This window comes from Coregonus clupeaformis, chromosome 26 (assembly GCF_020615455.1).
Source record: "Coregonus clupeaformis isolate EN_2021a chromosome 26, ASM2061545v1, whole genome shotgun sequence".
Classification (NCBI taxonomy): domain Eukaryota; kingdom Metazoa; phylum Chordata; class Actinopteri; order Salmoniformes; family Salmonidae; genus Coregonus; species Coregonus clupeaformis.
This window is the reverse complement of record NC_059217.1, coordinates 37,737,662-37,755,529: the sequence shown is the minus strand read 5'-3', so window position 1 is coordinate 37,755,529 and position 17,868 is coordinate 37,737,662. Positions and strand designations below refer to the sequence as shown.

The following is a 17,868-nucleotide window of genomic DNA, read 5'->3' as shown; positions in this document are numbered from 1 at the left end:
CAGAGGACTGAGGAAGACAGGCTTGAGGCAGGAGACATGAAAGGTGGGATGGACTCTGAGCGTCCTCGGTAGTTTGAGTCGAACTGCCACTGGATTGATCACCTTCTCCACCACAAACGGACCAATGAACTTCGGTAACAACTTCCTAGACTCAGTCCGTAACGGAAGATCCCGTGTGGCCAACCAAACCCTATCTCCGATGGTATAGGTGGGAGCGGGAATCCGGCGACGATTCGCCTGGAGCTGATACCGGTCCGAAACTCTAAGGAGTGCCTTTCTGGCCCGATGCCAGGTCCGGTGGCAACGCCGAATATGGGCCTGAACAGAAGGCACTGAGAGCTCCTTCTCCTGAGAAGGAAACAGGGGAGGTTGGTAGCCATACAGGCACTGGAAGGGAGACATCCCAGTGGCAGATGTAGGAAGAGTATTGTGGGCATACTCAACCCAAGGCAACTGAGAGACCCAGGAGGTGGGGTTGGAAGAGACCAGACAGCGTAGCGTTGATTCCATCTTCTGGTTGGCTCTCTCCGCCTGACCATTGGATTGGGGGTGAAAACCAGATGTGAGACTGACCGTAGCTCCAATGGCCAAACAGAAGGACTTCCAGACAGCAGAGGTAAACTGAGGGCCACGGTCGGAAACGATATCACTGGGCAAACCGTGGACCCTGAAAACCTCCCTAACCAGGATCTCGGACGTCTCCGAGGCAGAGGGAAGCTTGGCAATTGGCACAAAGTGGGCGAACTTGCTGAATCTGTCCACGATAGTCAGAACGACCGTGTTCCCCTCAGAAGCGGGCAACCCCGTGACGAAGTCCAGGGCCAGATGCGACCATGGTCGCCGGGGAATAGGAAGGGGGTGAAGTAGTCCAGAGCTGGGCCGATTGGTACTCTTATTCTGCGCACACACTGGACAGGCAGCAACAAAACCCCGAGTATCCTCGGCCATGGCAGGCCACCAAAAACGTCTGCGAAGAAACGCCATAGTCCGAGCCACGCCAGGGTGACAAGCCATCTTGCTGGCGTGGGACCATTTGAGGACAGCAGGACGAACCGACTCAGGCACAAACAACCGACCGGGTGGACCGTTACCGGGACCGGGCTGAGTCCGAAGGGCCGCCAGCACCTCCTCCTCAATCTTCCACATAACTGCTCCCACGACGCAGTTCCGGGGGAGGATTGTCTCGGTCTTGGACCCACTCTCCTCCGTCTTGGAGAACATCCGGGACAAGGCGTCCGCCTTGCCGTTCTTAGATCCAGGTCGGAACGTCAGGGCAAACTTGAATCGTCCGAAAACAACGCCCACCTGGCCTGACGGGAGTTGAGACGTTTAGCCGATTGCACGTAAGCAAGATTCTTGTGGTCCGTCCAGACAATAAACGGTTGCTCCGCCCCCTCCAACCAGTGGCGCCACTCCTCCAAGGCAAGTTTCACCGCGAGAAGCTCCCGGTTACCCACATCGTAATTCCTCTCCGCAGGCGAAAGGCGACGAGAGTAGTAGGCGCAGGGATGGAGTTTACTGTCCGTGGAGCATCGCTGCGACAGGATGGCGCCAACTCCCACATCAGACGCGGCCCACTTCAACGACGAACTGACGGGCCGTGTCCGGTTGAGAGAGAATCGGTGCGTTGGTGAATCGCCTCTTCAAATCCAGAAACGCTCGATCCGCCTCCGGATTCCACTTGAAGGTCCTGATGCTGGAAGTCAAGGCAGTTAACGGAGCGGCCACACGGCTGTAATCCCGGATGAATCTGCGGTAGAAATTCGCAAACCCCAAAAATCTCTGGAGCTGCAATCTCGTACCGGGCTGGGCCCATTCCAGAACCGCTCTAACCTTCTCCTGGTCCATCCTAATCTCTCCCCTGGAGATGATGTACCCGAGAAAGGATGTCGTGTGGGCGTGAAACTCGCACTTCTCGGCCTTCACAAACAGGCGATTCTCCAACAATCGCTGCAGAACCTGCCGGACATGCTGGACGTGGTCGGAAGGTTCCTTCGAGAAGATCAGAATGTCATCCAGGTAAACAAACACAAAGAGACCGATCATATCTCTCAGGACGTCGTTCACCATACTCTGGAATACCGCTGGAGCATTGGTCAGTCCAAACGGCATCACCTGATACTCGAAGTGACCCATCGGTGTATTGAAACCCGTCAACCACTCGTCCCCCTCTCTGATCCGGACCAGGTGATACGCATTGCGTAGGTCTAGCTTGGTGAACACCGTAGCACCCTGTAAGGAGTCGAAGGCAGAACTCATCAAGGGCAGGGGATACTTGTTCTTGACCGTGATGTCATTCAACCCCCCGATAATCAATACACGGTCGAAGAGAGCCATCCTTCTTACCCACAAAGAAGAATCCTGCCCCCAGGGGTGATGACGAGGGACGAACGAGACCAGCAGCTAGGGACTCCTTGATGTAGGTCTCCAACGCCTCACGTTCAGGTCGGGAGATACTGTATAACCTTCCCTTGGGGTAGACAGCTCCAGGGACCAGGTTGATGGCACAATCATATGGTCGGTGGGGGAGGGAGTGACAGAGCCTTCTGCTTACTGAAAACTTCCCCCAAATCGTGATATGTCTCGGGAACCAGGGACAAATCTGGGGGTTTAGCCTCAATCACCTGACTGGGAACCGAATGGGGGCAGGCAGTCTTGAGACAGTTAGCATGACAATCAAGGCTCCAACTCGTTACCTTGCCCGTCACCCAATCGAACGTGGGATTGTGTTCCTTCAGCCAGGGGTATCCAAGGACCAGAGGAACATGGGAAGACGGCAGAATGAAGAATTAAATCATCTCAGAATGATTCCCCGACAACCGCATCTTAACCGGTTCAGTCCTCATCGTGATACGTGCCAGACTACTGCCGTTCAGAGTGGTAGCTTCAATGGCTTCCGGCAATTGCTCCTTGGAAAGCCCCAGCTGTTCCACCAACTCGGCATCTAGAAAGCTTCCATCGGCACCTGAATCGATAAAGCGTTAATCGCTAAGCTCTGATTCCTGTTCATAAGGGTAGCCGGGAAACGGGGTCTGACAGAGGTATTGAGAGGTCGAAACTGGCTCGCTAAAAGTCCTCCCAACTTTAGCGAGCCGCGCAGTTTGACGACCCGACTGGATCCTGAGAAGCTGATCGGTTGGACGGAACCCATTGCTTCTCCCTCCTTCGCTCTCGGACTCGATTATCCACCCGAATAGACAAAGCTACCAAGCTGTCCAGGTCACTAGGCTCCGGATAGGAGATCAACTCATCCTTGAGCTGCTCCGACAGACCCTGGTAAAAGGCCGCTTGCAGAGACTCCTCGTTCCACCCACTCTCCACAGCCAACGTCTTGAACTCGATCACGAAGTCGGCCACGCTGCGAGTTCCTTGGCGAAGCGAAAACAGGCGCCGAGCTGCGTCCCTCCCTCGGACGGAATGGTCGAAGAGCTTCCTCATCTCGGCCGTGAACCCCTGGTATGAAGCCATGCAGGGATCCTGTCGTTCCCAAACGGCTGAAGCCCACTCCAGCGCTCGACCACGCAGCAACTCAATCACAAAGGCTATCCTAGCCTTGTCTGTGGCATAAGAGTAGGGCTGTAGATCGAACACTAGTCCACACTGCATAAGGAAGGAACGGCATCTTCCCAGCTCTCCCTCATACTTATCCGGCGTCGGAACCTTGGGCTCACGGATGGACACAGCTTCAGAAGCGGCAGGCGAGATGGGTGAAACCGGTAGTGGATCCTCCACCGGACACTTGCGTTGGTTCTGGACCTCCGTCAGACCGGTAGAAAGGTTCCGAACTGACAACGCGATCTCCTGTAGTACCGTGCTATGATGGCCCAACATCTTCTCCTGCTGGGTAATAGCATGGCGAACAGAGTCCAGGTCCGCTGGGTTCATTACTGGCCGGATCGTTCTGTCACGGTTAACTAAGCCAGAACCCAGAAGCAGACCAGGACACGGTACGTGAGACAAAGGTGAGTGTTTATTAATAGAGTCCGAGTGAAGCTGAATAATCCAGGGAACAGAGCGGGTGGCGTGGATGGGTTGTTGAGGGTGCAGTGGTTGGTCCGGTACTGGCTCGGCAGCCGCCGACCATCAGGCAGAGGTTGGGTGAAGGTTCCGGGTGAGAGACTGCAGACAGAACAAAACGGAGGTCAGTACACAGCAAGTCAAAAAGGTGCAAAACAACAAAACTAACACTACTGGCTCAGAGACTGATACGCTGACAACATACTGTTCATGGCTAACGATCCGGCAGGAACTGGATGTTGGGCCAGAGCCTAAGAAGGGTGATGATCAGGACCAGGTGTGCAGATTGCTGATGGGATGCAGGTGCGGAAAACCAGAGCGCTCCCCGGAGCGTTCCCGAACCCTCGGGAAACTGGAGAATACGAGCAGGAACACTAGTCACCAGACAGGACCCGACTCAGACAGCCGGGATCGTCACAGTATATATATATAGTGTATATTTCTTTAAATTGTCCTCCCCTTTTCCAACGTTTTTGTACCTGTAATATATCTATCTTATATACTATCTTGTCTCCTAAGGTAGACCTACACTATTGGCTCTTCTAATAACTGTGTGTCATAATATAGTTATTTTAGGAGAGTGCACAGCAAATACTGTATACTCATCCATGGGAACAAATTATACATTTTGTAGCCCTGTAGAAAAGCCTAACCACGCATGATTCTCTGCCTTTGTCTCCATGGCAGCATGGTACATGTACTTGAAAAACATTATAAAAGGTCATTGTGCAGAGCAAATTATCTTTAGATTATAGGCTACTGACAAGGCTCTTTCATGACTACAATCTGCCTTTTTTTGCTTTACAGAAAGCCCTTGTTGAACTGAAATTGGTCCTTAATGCAGGTAAAACTAAGTATATGTTATTTTAAAAAATGGTTCCCACATTGATATAAATATCAGGGTATCTTGATTGATGAAAAGCTATCTTTCAAATTGATGAGTTAGTTAAGAAGTTAAGAACGAAAAATGGGCTTCCCTTATAGGAATAAGACATGCCTTTTGTTAAATAGCAGAAAATAAAATCATTCAGTCGACGGTCATTCCGGCATTAGACTATGGCAATATTGTCTATATGAATGCAGCTGCCACTCTATTGAAGCCAATGGAAGCAGTTTATCATAGCGTAATATGCTTTATTACGGGTGATAGGTTCAGTACACATCACTGTATCAGAAAGTAGCCTGGCCTTCTCTTAAGTCTCGTAATGCACTGCTCTCTTTTTGTTTATAAAGCCCTCTTGTGCAAACATCCGCCATACCTTACTTCATTGTTAAATTACAGACATATGAGTCACTAGACCAGATCACAGCGATGGCTAACTCTGGAGATCCCTTCGGTCTCCACTGAGTTAGGTAGATCTGTGTTTAGTCTCCAGAACTCTCTAAAGTTCCATGAATTGGTGCTGCTAGGGTAGTTCAGACGGCTGGTTGATTACTTTTTTATTTACTGAGGATTGATCGTGTTTTCTAAGTTACTTTTCTTAAATTGCTTATAAATATTGTTTGTTTTTATTGCTTGGAATTGTAAATATTGTTATTTTTTTATTTTTTAATATATATATTTTTTAATATATACTCCACTTTATTACTTTTCAACCACGCCATCCTTTCCCTACTTGGGGTAAATTAGTGAACAACAATGCTTAGGCCTCTACTTCCAGCTCATACTTACTATCTAAATTTATGTACACAGTCAATTTGTTTTTACTCCTGAACTTCCTCTACCCTCAACCTCTCCGATCATTTTCATGATGTCCAGCCGGTATGCTTCTATATGCCATATCTTTCTAACTGTGCTCTTTCCCAAAAGCTCCCAACATACAACCTATATACTTATTATGGACACAGTATGCTTACATTATTAGTTATCTTGTTATTATTTGTTGTTAGTTGTTATTAGTCCCATCCTTCAACTCCATTCAACACCACCCATCTATCTCTTAACACCATCCATATAGGATTTCTATTTGCCATATATATTTCAACTGTACTGTGATGTTTTACAAAAGTTCTGAACCTTTCTATTCTCATTGTTTCTACAGATTGTGAATTAAAAATAAACATTTTTGCTAAAAGTATTATTATATTATTGATCGATTGACTATGACTTTTCAGATCACCCAGTAATGCTATCTGCAAGGTTAGCTCCAGGTAAATATTGCAATCCTTTAGCCATTCCTGGACCTGTGTCCAAAAACAAGCTACAAATGGACAGAACCAAAACAAATGATCCAATGATTCTGTCTCCTCACAGCAAAATCTGCAGAGCTGGGAAGATTTTATCCCCCATATAAATAACATTCTATTGGTAGCAAGAATTTTATATAATAATTTAAATTGAAAGATTCTAATTTTTGAATCCGGTGTCGTTTTGCGTGTCAGTTCATAAACACTATGCCATGGGATCAGTACGTCAAAAATCTCTTCCCAACTATTTTGCAATCTATATGGGACGGCTGTCAATCCTTTGGTCCTTAAATGAAACTGATATACTTTTTTATTTATCACAGTTTTCCTTAACCAATTATGTTCTTTAATGCAAGGCCGACAGACAAGTTCCTTACTTTCTCCCCCTTCCACTTTCCTCTTCCATTTTTGCAGTAAGGCTGCAATTATTTGGTTGTCATTTTGGGTAGAGCAGACATTTCCATATGTTTTTGTTAGCTGCATGTGCGACATAACTCCACCAGTCCTACCGATGATATCATTTACGAAGATTATACCTTTATTAAAAATGTTGTCAAAAAATAAAGGTTTTTTGTCAATTAGTATATTTGAATTTAACCACAATATTTGTTGCATTATTTGTTCTGTCGTTTCTGGAGGATTACATTGAAATTGCAAACCAACTTTCTATGGCTTGTTTTAGAAATAGTGATATTTATGAATTTGTGAATTTGTATGATTGTGTACAGGGATCCCTTGAAAAAATATGCTTGGGTCTCAATGGGATTTCTGTAAATAAAATAGATTTGCCAAAATCAAAGATCTTGTAGTTAATTCTACATATTTGCTTTACCAGTAACAAATTGGCATTGACTTTTTCATAAGAGCATTATCAAAGATCAACCAGAAATTGAATCGTGATGATACCTTGCAGAAAACGTATCCTTGTGTGGGGGCATTTTCAGGAACAGGCCATGTCTATGTTGGTTGAATTATTGACCAGAAATGTCAAAGCAATTGACTATTGAATACTGTGTACACTCTCCAAGGCTTACACCACTACCGTAGCCTGAATAGTGTAGGGATTGTTGTATGTTCATAATACATATTTCTGCCCACACCAACCTGTTTCCAACAACGTGCGTATGGAAGTTGCTGGGTCCACATATAGTCACTGAAACATAAAGAACATTCCCTTGACATACTTTCTGTCTAACTGCTATTACTGCCAAACAGTTTTTCTTTACTGCAGAATGGCGTAGTCGAGAAATAGCCACATAGCTAGCTAATAGTGTGTGCCTTTTTAATGCAGATCATCACATTGCCATAAGTTACAGTGCTGGCCTTCTGTCCCTTGTGCCTCTTTGCTATCGGCCAGGCTTCTCCATCCCCACTGGAACAGGACCCAATCAGCTTCCTGGGAGACCTCTGATCTTCCATCCCACAAAGCACCTGGCCTTGTGTTGATAATGGATGGCTTAAACCACCCATGATGCATCTGGCCTTGCACTGATAAAGATGGGCCTGGGGTGCTCTGAGGCAGACAAGGAGGCAAGGAGGGTTGTGGGAGAAGGATGGCTTCAGTAATTAGACATCGGGGTCAATAGTTCAATGCATTAAATGTATTGGGAAGAGACCATACATTTCAATGAGGGAGGTTCCAGTTCATGAACTGAATTTAATCTTACCATGTTAAAATGGATAATGATTGCAATGCTGATGGATGTGGAGCACTCTGTAGGATACAGGTAGGGGACAGTTGATGAGTCCCAGTAGTCGTAACTCCCTCCATGACCACTGATTGCAGACAGGACTGGATAGGACTCCACCAGACGACACTCACCTCTGTAATCCTGTCTGATCAGTGGCTGTGAGGGAAAGGACACAAGGAAAGGAAGTATTCAAATAATTCTAGCTACAGACCCCTGGGGCCCATCTCTACAGATTTAAACACCAACCACTGCTACTCTAGAGCAGGGAGATTGATCGCAAAGCTTTTGAGGACAGGAGAGTTAACAGAGGCCCAGGACCTTATCGAATCCTTCAACACTTCCGGATCTGTCATGAAACTCCATCAATGTCCCCAGCCACCCTTTGATTGTGTGCTTTTTTCTCATCGATTGCCTTTCTCTCACTGATGTCCATCAATGGTCTCTTATTTCATGTGAACAGAAAGTGAGATATCAACCTGGACACTCTTAGACATCATCCCATCTTCAAATCATGAAGAAAATGGAACTGCCCAACCCTCCACATGTTGGTGCCATTTTATTGCATTCCGTATCTCTGACGTTCAGAGATTGTTTGGCATGAGGAAATGTAGGAAGTTTTGAGAGCAGTCAACTTTAACTAGATTTTAGTGTCCTGCACTTATTGCAAAACATTTCAAGGGTAAACTGCATGTGTGAGGAAGACATGATTAACTGTATGGAAACTTGTGACATTTCACAGACCGTATTGTTGGTAAACTGCTGAAAGAATCCACTGCATCCTTTTCTCAATATGAATCGAATATGCAAACAATCCGCATACACTTCAATCACCATAAAATGTATGTAAATGTGAGCGTATTGCACACAATAAATTAGTACGGGTGCCTTGCGTAAAACTGGATTTACTGAAATGGGGTGCGTGGTGCATTTCTCGAAATGATCCCAGCCACCAACCAATGGGGAGGTTCAGAGTAAGGGCTTTGTAGATGCCTGAGGCAGTAACATTACACTGAAGATTAGAGTACGCCTTTCTTTTCTGTCCTTTGTTCCACTCTGCAATTAATTTGTGACGGTGTGAGATTCCTCTTGAGTAATGGAATTTAATTGGCATGTGGTGACCACCGGGAGGCCTGGAAGCCGGTGAAGAGAGAGCACACCTGCTGAACTAGAAAGAATCTGGGCAGAGTAACGTTTTAAATGAGTCCCCCAACCCCCCTCTGCTCCCTCTATAAGTGTCACGCCCCTTTTTAACCCCCTGTTTCTGAGGCTGTAATGCAGTCTGACGGAGTAAGCGTGTAGCGTGTAGGGTGTAGGGTGTAGCGTGTAGGGTTTTATCTCAGGCTGTGAGTAGTGGGAGGTGGTGTGTGTATACCGGTATGTCACTGTCTATGATAGGTTGGTTAGGGTTAGGGTTTTTTGCATGGTTTTGTCTTATCTTGAGTTTTTGGGAAGTGGGTTTTGTGGTGGGTGCTGCAAAACGTTATTTTGTGTTTGTGTGTCACTCCTTGTATTCAAGCACAGGGTGAGTATAGATAAAGCTTCTGATTGACTCTGCTGACAAACACCTCTCAGGTCCCTCCACCACAAGAGTATGTGTCTGTGCATGTTTGTGAGGGTGGAGGCTCTGCATAGAAATGAATTCAAAAATGCAATTTACACATCACCACTGTTTGTTTACCTTTCTAGACTTTTTATAGCTCATAAATAAATTATACGGTGAACGCCTAGACAACCATACAGTTGCATATTTGTGCCTGAAAACCTTTTGTGAGCCACAACAATTCATAGATGCAGTCATACATAAGCATTATGCCCACCCACCTCCCTTTCTTGGTCAATTCTAAATGTATTTCCAGTGCAAGTTGATAACAGCTCTCAGCTCTACAGTTTATTATAATAATATGGCCATTGGCAACACTACTATACCCTATGCAATACTTGTCCCTCTAGGTGGCTCGTTGTCAAATACATTACTGATATCCAGCCAGTACCAGTGTAGACAACATTAATGACACTGAGATTTTAATGTCTCCCACATAAGAGGAACAGCCATTAGTGTCCTTGGTATCCTAAGGAGATGAATACAGGGAGAATAAAAGAAGATGAGATATGGCAGTTGGAGGGAACTTGAATATGTTAAGGCTGGCTCCTGATGCCTGCACTGGGATGGTATCCCAGTAACGAGTTGGTGACCTTGAAGATGATGGTTCGCTGTTTGGCAATGTAGACAAAGTGTTGCACTGTAAATCCACCTTTTGAAGTAACCTGTCATGCAGACACCTGGGATGTACCGCTCATGTCGCCAACACTACCCGATAAGCAGGTTGCTTTACACATGAAGCAGCTTGTGCAGGTGGGTGGGTTATTATTTTTGGATTCATTCCTTTAGTGATGCACCAAGGACACACGTAAAAACATCTGAAATAGGCTTGTTGTGAAGAGCAAAGCATCACTGAATATGCTGTTGGGAAAAAAAGTATAAGAACCACTAAAATAACCAATATCTAAGGGCAGAGCATCTGTTTGCATGATGTGTGTCTAACAGTGGAGAATGCTGAGGGGAGAACGGCTCATAATAATGGCCGTAATGGCGCAATGGAATGGCAACAATCACCTGGAAGTCATGTGTTTGATACCATTCCACTGTTTCTGCTCCAGTCAGTACCACGAGCCCGTCCTCCCCAATTAAGGTGCCACCAACCTCCTGTGGTGTCTAGCATAACAAGACCTATTCATCCATTATTGGACAGTTTGTTTGCCTATGTGAAAAGTTCTAAGCTCTCAGAGATAAACAGAGGTCGAGCCTCAAGGTAACTTGTCAAGGTAACTGTCAAAGATAGACAGAATAATCAAATCAAGGTCTCCAAGTGTCACAAATCTAATAATAATAATATGCCATTTAGCAGACGCTTTTATCCAAAGCGACTTATAGTCATGCGTGCATACATTTTTTTTTTTTGTGTATGGGTGGTCCCGGGGATCGAACCCACTACTTTGGCGTTACAAGCGCCGTGCTCTACCAGCTGAGCTACAGAGGACCATGTGTGGAGTATGATTACCTCACTTTCAGATTGCATGTGTGTGTACGTGTGTGTTCAGTTCTCTCTCACAACAATGGCTGAATTGGAAAATTCGAAGAGACACCTCAAACCAAGTTATGAATTACAGGGGGGTGATTATTGTTATTTGTGCTATTGGTGCAGCAATTACTTCCTTAAAAGCAAAAGACACATACTGTAATTTAAACATGAAGTCATATTCCATATTTAAAGTATTGTTTGGTATAGGAGGCCCAGTCCTGGCCGTTAAGCTGCCATGCAAATCTACAATAGTCTCAGTAAGCGAAATTAACTTGAAAAGAGATCTAAAATAGTATTTTAAATACGTAGAATTTTGGTTCATTTTAGGTTCTGAATGAAAGGTTAAAATACGTCTTTATCGGACGTTGAAATCAGGTACATTTTCAGTTCTGAATGAAAGTTGAAATTACTTATTTTCCCGACATTGAAAATATGTATTTTCCAGATGTTGAAATCAGGTCCATTTTCACTTCTGAATAAAAGTTGACATTTTTGGACCAAATCAAGGCCGGTCCAGACCTGACCAAATCTGAACCAAACATGGACGTCTACTGTATGAGTGTCAGCCGCAATGGATTTTTATGAATGCCCATCCATGTGGTAGGCCTACCGTTTGTAAAACAGGCCGTTGCATTGGCTTTATTAGTTCTGATTCCTGTGACTAATCAATTTGGCTATTTAAGCACTGACTATCTGCTACCCAACTTTATCAGGAGTTATCCTGAGCCTATCTGCAATGAGAATCAATGTGTTTACACAGTGGGAAATGCAGAAGTACTTTCTTTTTCGCTAGCTTGACAAAAAGTGAAACCACTGATCATGACAATTTAGCCCACGGGGTGAAACTCCTGGACAGCAGTTGTGAGTAGCCTGATTGTCCATTTTACTTTGACCTGTCCTGTTTTTAGGATATGGTGTTTGTTAACATGTCAGTGCATTTTTTACTTGATTGGGCGCCATTTAGGTTAGGCTATTTGATCGGAGACACGTGCATGCTGTAAAAAGTGTCAGTCTCATTACATTGTCATACATTTTATCTCCAGCCAGTATGCTACAGAAAAGGCCACATACCATAGGCTATATCCAGGGCCGACTCTAGCCTTTTGGGGGCCCTAAGTGGGAGTTGGTTGGTTAGGGTTAGGGTTTGCAGCTTTGAAGCAAGTTTTCTGCAGCTCTAAACATTTTCCATGGGGCGGAGAGAAAGTTCGCAATTTTATTACACATGTCATGCAATCCTACACATTTTGCCATGGGGCAGAGATACATTCTTTCAGTTTTAAAACTAATTTCCTGTAATTCTACACATTTTGCCATGACTTATGCCATGTTAATGACATCTGAGTTAGAGTGACTAATGGTACAGACACACTGAGAAATCTGACTGCCCATAGGCATTTAGCACAGTAGGAGAACGTTCCTTCCCTTGCTAGAACAAAAGACGTCCCTGCTGTTTACTGACCTGGTACCAACGAACCTGCCATTTCTACTTGTGGCCTAGAACTTGACAAACCTCCACGTGGGGGAGCCGACAGAAGTGGAAAAGAGAGGGAACTTTTCGGTCGTCACTAGTTACCACAGCCACAAATTCATCATTATAGGTAAACCCCGCCTATTTCAAAAAAATGTATTCTTAAAATCTGAAGAAAAAAAAATGTCATTCGTTTTTACGATATAGGATATTTTGACATTGTGGCAGTGGTAACTAGTGACAACCAAACTTTTCCTGGTATAATCCACCACCTTTCCATCAGAATTGTTCTAGCTACTGTATCTAAAACAATAAAGCTGCATACAACATAGCAAGCTCGCTTCTCCACCGACTCATGACAGTTAACAGGCAGCTGCTTCATTCAAAAATTAATCCATTGTGATTTAACTATAATGGTGAAAGCTATGCTAGTTACACTATATATACAAAAGTATGTCGACACCCCTTCAAATTAGTGGATTCGGCTATTTCAGCCACATCCGTTGCTGACAGGTGTATAAAATCGAGCACACTGCCATGCAATCTCCATAGACAAACATTGGCAGCAGAATGGCACCGTCATAGGATGCCACCTTTCCAACAAGTCAGTTAATCAAATTTCTGCCCTGCTAGAGCTGCCCCGGTCAACTGTACGTTCTGTTATTGTGAAATGGAAACGTCTAGGAGCAACAATGGCTCAATCGCAAAGTGGTAGGCTACACAACCTCACAGAACCGGACTGTCGAATGCTGAAGCACATAGCGCGTAAAAATCACCTGTCCTCAGTTGCAACACTCACTACCGATTTCCAAACTGCTTTTGGAAGCAATGTCAGCACAATAACTGTTTGTCGGGAGCTTCATGAAATGGGTTTCCATGGCTGAGCAGCGCACACAGGCCTAAGATCATCATGGGCAATACCAAGCGTCGGCTGGAGTGGTGTAAAGCTTGCCGCCATTGGACTCTGGAGCAGTGGAAACGCATTCTCTGGAGTGATGAATCACGCTTCACCAAATGGCAGTTCGACGGACAAATCTGGGTTTGGCGGATGCCAGGAGAACACTACCTGCCCCAATGCATAGTGCCAACTGTAAAGTTTGGTGGAGGAGGAATAATGGTCTGCTTCCAACATTGTGGCAACAGTTTGGGGAAGGCCCTTTCCTGTTTCATCATGACAATGCCCCCATGCACAAAGCAAGGTCCATACATAAATGGTTTGTTGAGATCGGTGTAGAAGAACTTGACTGGCCTGCACACAGCCCTGACCTCAACCCCATCGAACACCTTTGGGATGAATTGGAACGCCGACTTTGAGACAGGCCTAATCGCCCAACATCAGTGCCCGACCTCACTAATGCTCTTGTGGCTGAATGGAAGCAAGTCCCCAGAGCATTGTTCCAACATCTAGTGGAAAGCTTTCCCAGAAGAGTGGAGGCTGTTATAGCAGCAAAGGGGGGACTACCTCCATATTAATGCCCATGATTTTGGAATGAGATGTTTGATAAGCATTTGTCCACATACTTTTGGTTATGTAGTGTCTCTATACTGAACAAAAATATAAACGCAACACGCAACAATTTCTATTTTTTTTTGAGTTACAGTTCATATAAGGAAATAAGTCAATTGAAATAAATGCATTAGTCCCTAATCTATGGATTTCACATGACTGGGCAGGGGTGGAGCCATGGGTGGGCCTTGGAGGGCATAGGCCCACCCACTTGGCAGCCAGGCCCACTTACTGGGGAGTCAGGCCCAGCCAATCAGAATGAGTTTTTCCCCACAAACAGGCTTTATTACAAACAGAAATCAATGGGGGCCCCCTGGAGGTCAGGGACCCCTGGGCACTTGCCCTGCATGCCTGTTCGGTATTCGGACATGATTGCTACAAGTTTAGATGTCAGGGCCCCCTGGGCACATGCCCTGCGTGCCCAGTCGGTATTCGGCCATGATTACTACAAGTTTAGACCGCTTAGGTTTGCTTATGCCTGGAGCCGGCCCTGGCTATATCTGCTACATGATTTGTGTTAGTTGATTTGTTTTGACAGAATGTTGGTGGGGCGCCACAGCGATGCGTCTCTCCAACAGCACCCTGGAGAGGAGTGCTGTGAATGGACAAGCTAAATATTTTGCGCCCCTGCCTTTGACAAAGTGGGAACTGCTTATCACAGGGTGGCATATGCGCTCACCTTAAAAGCCTATATGCCACTGGTTGAGAGAAATTGTAATTGTTTTTGGGCAGAATTATGTGAAGTTTTATGGGTTGTTGGAGGTGCTTTTGGTCAGTTTAGCTTTGAGAATACCGCCCTTGTGACTGCAGCCATAGGCAGCCGCCTAATGGATGGGCCGGCAATAGGTAGAAGTCACTCCATAGGATATATAGTCTCAGAAATAAAGGTGTAGATTTGTTTACTAAAGGGGTACAAATGCTTGTCACTGTAGTGGTACCCTGTAAGGTATGTCCTTTGTACCTTTAGTTATAGGTACATACTTTTACCCTTGCTGTTCGTACCTTAATAGCTATCCCAATCATCAGTATCTTGATGTGTGATGTACTCTTCAATATCCCATAGGGAAGCATTCACACAAACCATTCTGATATTGATATTGTTTGATAATGTTATAATAACAGTGTAGTAATTATTTAACGTTGCTACTTCAGAGATATGGGAAAATGCTGTGAACCCTAGTTCGGTTGGTTCTAGGTTAACCACATGTTCCGGATTGTGCGGGACAGTCCCGCATTTTGGCCCTTTGTCCTGCGTTCCGCTAGCCTCGTACGAACGATCCTGATCTTGCGAGCTTACATTCTGTTTCACTACATGGATACAACAAAACAGAATGTAACTACTTACAAAAAGCGTGCTTCTGACGAAGAGCTACAAAAGTAAGTAAATAGCCGTATTAGACAGAAAATATATAAGGGGATTTCTTCAAACTTGTGAGGCTCTCCATGCTCATTAGTTGCTCATTAAACATATTTGCTGCTAGCCTACTTCAAACAATCCAGTTTTCAAAGTCTCCCTTCCTACCTGTTTTACGTTCCCTGAGACCAACCAGAAATGTTTCCGTGGCCAAATATTCCCTTATTTTCATAAAACAGTCACACATTTGGTCTTTTGGTTTTGCATGACCAAATTTTGCACGAGGCAAAAGAGTAGTCCATAGGCACGCTTCAATTAGCTTTTCGGTGCAGCGGGAGGGGGATCTGTGTGTGTGTGTCTTTTTTTTCTGCATTTGGGTGTTTTAAATGTAGTCACCCTAGTTGGTTCAGAGATATGGGAAAATGCTCTGTCCGCTAGTTTGGCTAGTTCAGACTTCCTCTCCGAGAAGTAAATCAAGTTAGCTAGCTTGTGCGAGATCTGATAATGGGCTCTGAGGTTAGGCTACACAGTTATAGCTACCGTAAAACTTAAATGAATAGCCCGGGCGTTTATTGGCTTAAATCACTGAATACAAGAGGCACTTACTAGAGACAGGCTTCTATTTGAGCCAGGCGTCTATTTCCTTAATGCACTCAGCTTTTGCTCATTTGCATAGTTAATTGTTTAATTCCAGCATTCACTTCCAGCATTTTAATAAATAAATAAATATTGACACACTGTGTCACGTTTCCTTTGTCTTAGTATGCCTCTAGTTCTCCGCTGTTAGCAGCCAATGGCTAACTGTTTCCTACTGGCAATAAAAATCCCATCCTTTTTTTGAGTCATTACTGAATTATTTAATGTAACAAATCAAACATTAAACCTCGTAAACAATTCATGGTAATTCATGGTAACCTTGTAAACAATTCATTTAGACCTGGGGTTTATTTGAAACGGCCGTTTATTTGCTGAAATGTGTGCCGTTGCCCGGCTATTAAAAGGGACAGGCGGCTATTTGAGACTCAGCGTTTAATTGAAGTTTTACGGTTTGTAACTTTTAAGAAGATGTGAACCAGTCAAGTGCAAGCGCAAACTGTACAGTTAACCAAAGATCCCATAGAGACAAGTGGCAGCGTGCCAATCCCAACACCTGGTGATACATCGCCTCTGTCATCATACAATCAATGACAACCATGACAGCGTAGTCCAGGGTTCTTCAATTCCGGTCCTGGAGGGCCGAAACACCTCTGTTTTTCATCCTCTCCTTCTAATCAGGGACTAATTCAGACCTGGGACACCAGGTGAGTGCAATTAACTACCAGGTAGAAATAAAAAACAGAAGTTTTTCGGCCCTCCAGGACCGGAATTGAAGAACCCTGGCGTAGTCAATCACACTGCTGACGAAAGATGACCCTATCAGCATGTAACACAATAAAACAGATCTTTGCCTCTTGGAGTGGTGCATCTGGAGTGTCTGCACCGATTGGAGGTGTCTTGCACTTAAATTCAAATATGTCATAACTAAGGCTTTTTACGGTAATGTCACAAAAAATATTAGGGATATGCAGAGAAACTCAACTGTGCGTTTTAATGATCCAATTGCCAATCTGACCTCAGATAAATATGAACACTGGATTTCAGCAAGGGCTTTGAATAGTGTGACGTCACGAGAGGGTACACAGCTTTCAGCGGGATTGCTCAAGTAGTGCAAGGAGACAAGGTTCAAACAAAACAAGGATTTTATTATAGGTCTTGGGAAATTAACGAAAATATAACAAAATTCTGTTCTCTTGTGGCTCTTTAAGGGTTAACAGTTCAGGGATGTCTCTTCCACATCCAAAATCATAATTCTCACTCGCTCAGATAACTTTTCCCCAGCCTTACTGTAGTCCACGTTGCAGCTAGTGGCCAACCCAGCAAAAAGTCCTTCCAAATGTCTCTCACGTATTTCCACAGGTGCATATATCCAAAGGTGAGTATTTCCCAAAGGTAAGTATCTCCAAATCCTTATATTCCTCATGGAAGTGGACGTGCAGCACTCTTGTCCTCCAGAGAGCCCAGGTTGGAGACTGTGTCTCTTCACCCCCCACACACTCCCTCAGTGTGTCTCTTCCCTTCCCAAACCTTCAGCTCATCAGCTCCTCATTTGTTTCAGCTGCGTGGGAAGATTGGCCATAGAGGGGTGGAGTTCCCGACCATACCAGCAGATGGAGCCATAGCTGTCTGGGTTTGCAGCCACCTCAGGGGGATGTAACGTCCCTCCAGGACACAGCCTCTCGTGACATCACACATCGTCCTCGTCGGGGTAAAGGCAGCGAAGAAGGCATCACGCCGGGAGAGGGCGTCCGCTTTGCCGTGGTGCTTGCCAGCCTGCTCTCTCTTCAACTCCTCCACCTCTAGGACCAGGGACTCAGCCTCCTGTTGTCTCTCCTTGAGTTTCTTACTGAACGCATCAGCCTTGGTTTTAGCAGAGTTTAGCTTCTGTTGAGCAGCTTTCAGTTCCTTCTCTCTCTCTGCCTCCGCATTCTTCATCTTGTTCTCCAACACCTTGTACTTCTCCTCTG

At 45.1% G+C, this 17,868-nt stretch overlaps 1 protein-coding gene across 1 annotated transcript in view; it reads right to left on the bottom strand.

Moving 5' to 3' along the window:
* The window catches only part of LOC121540535 (chemokine-like protein TAFA-5), a 110,842-nt gene that overhangs the window by 64,506 nt on the left and 28,468 nt on the right, over nt 1-17,868 (bottom strand). The window lies entirely within an intron of this gene.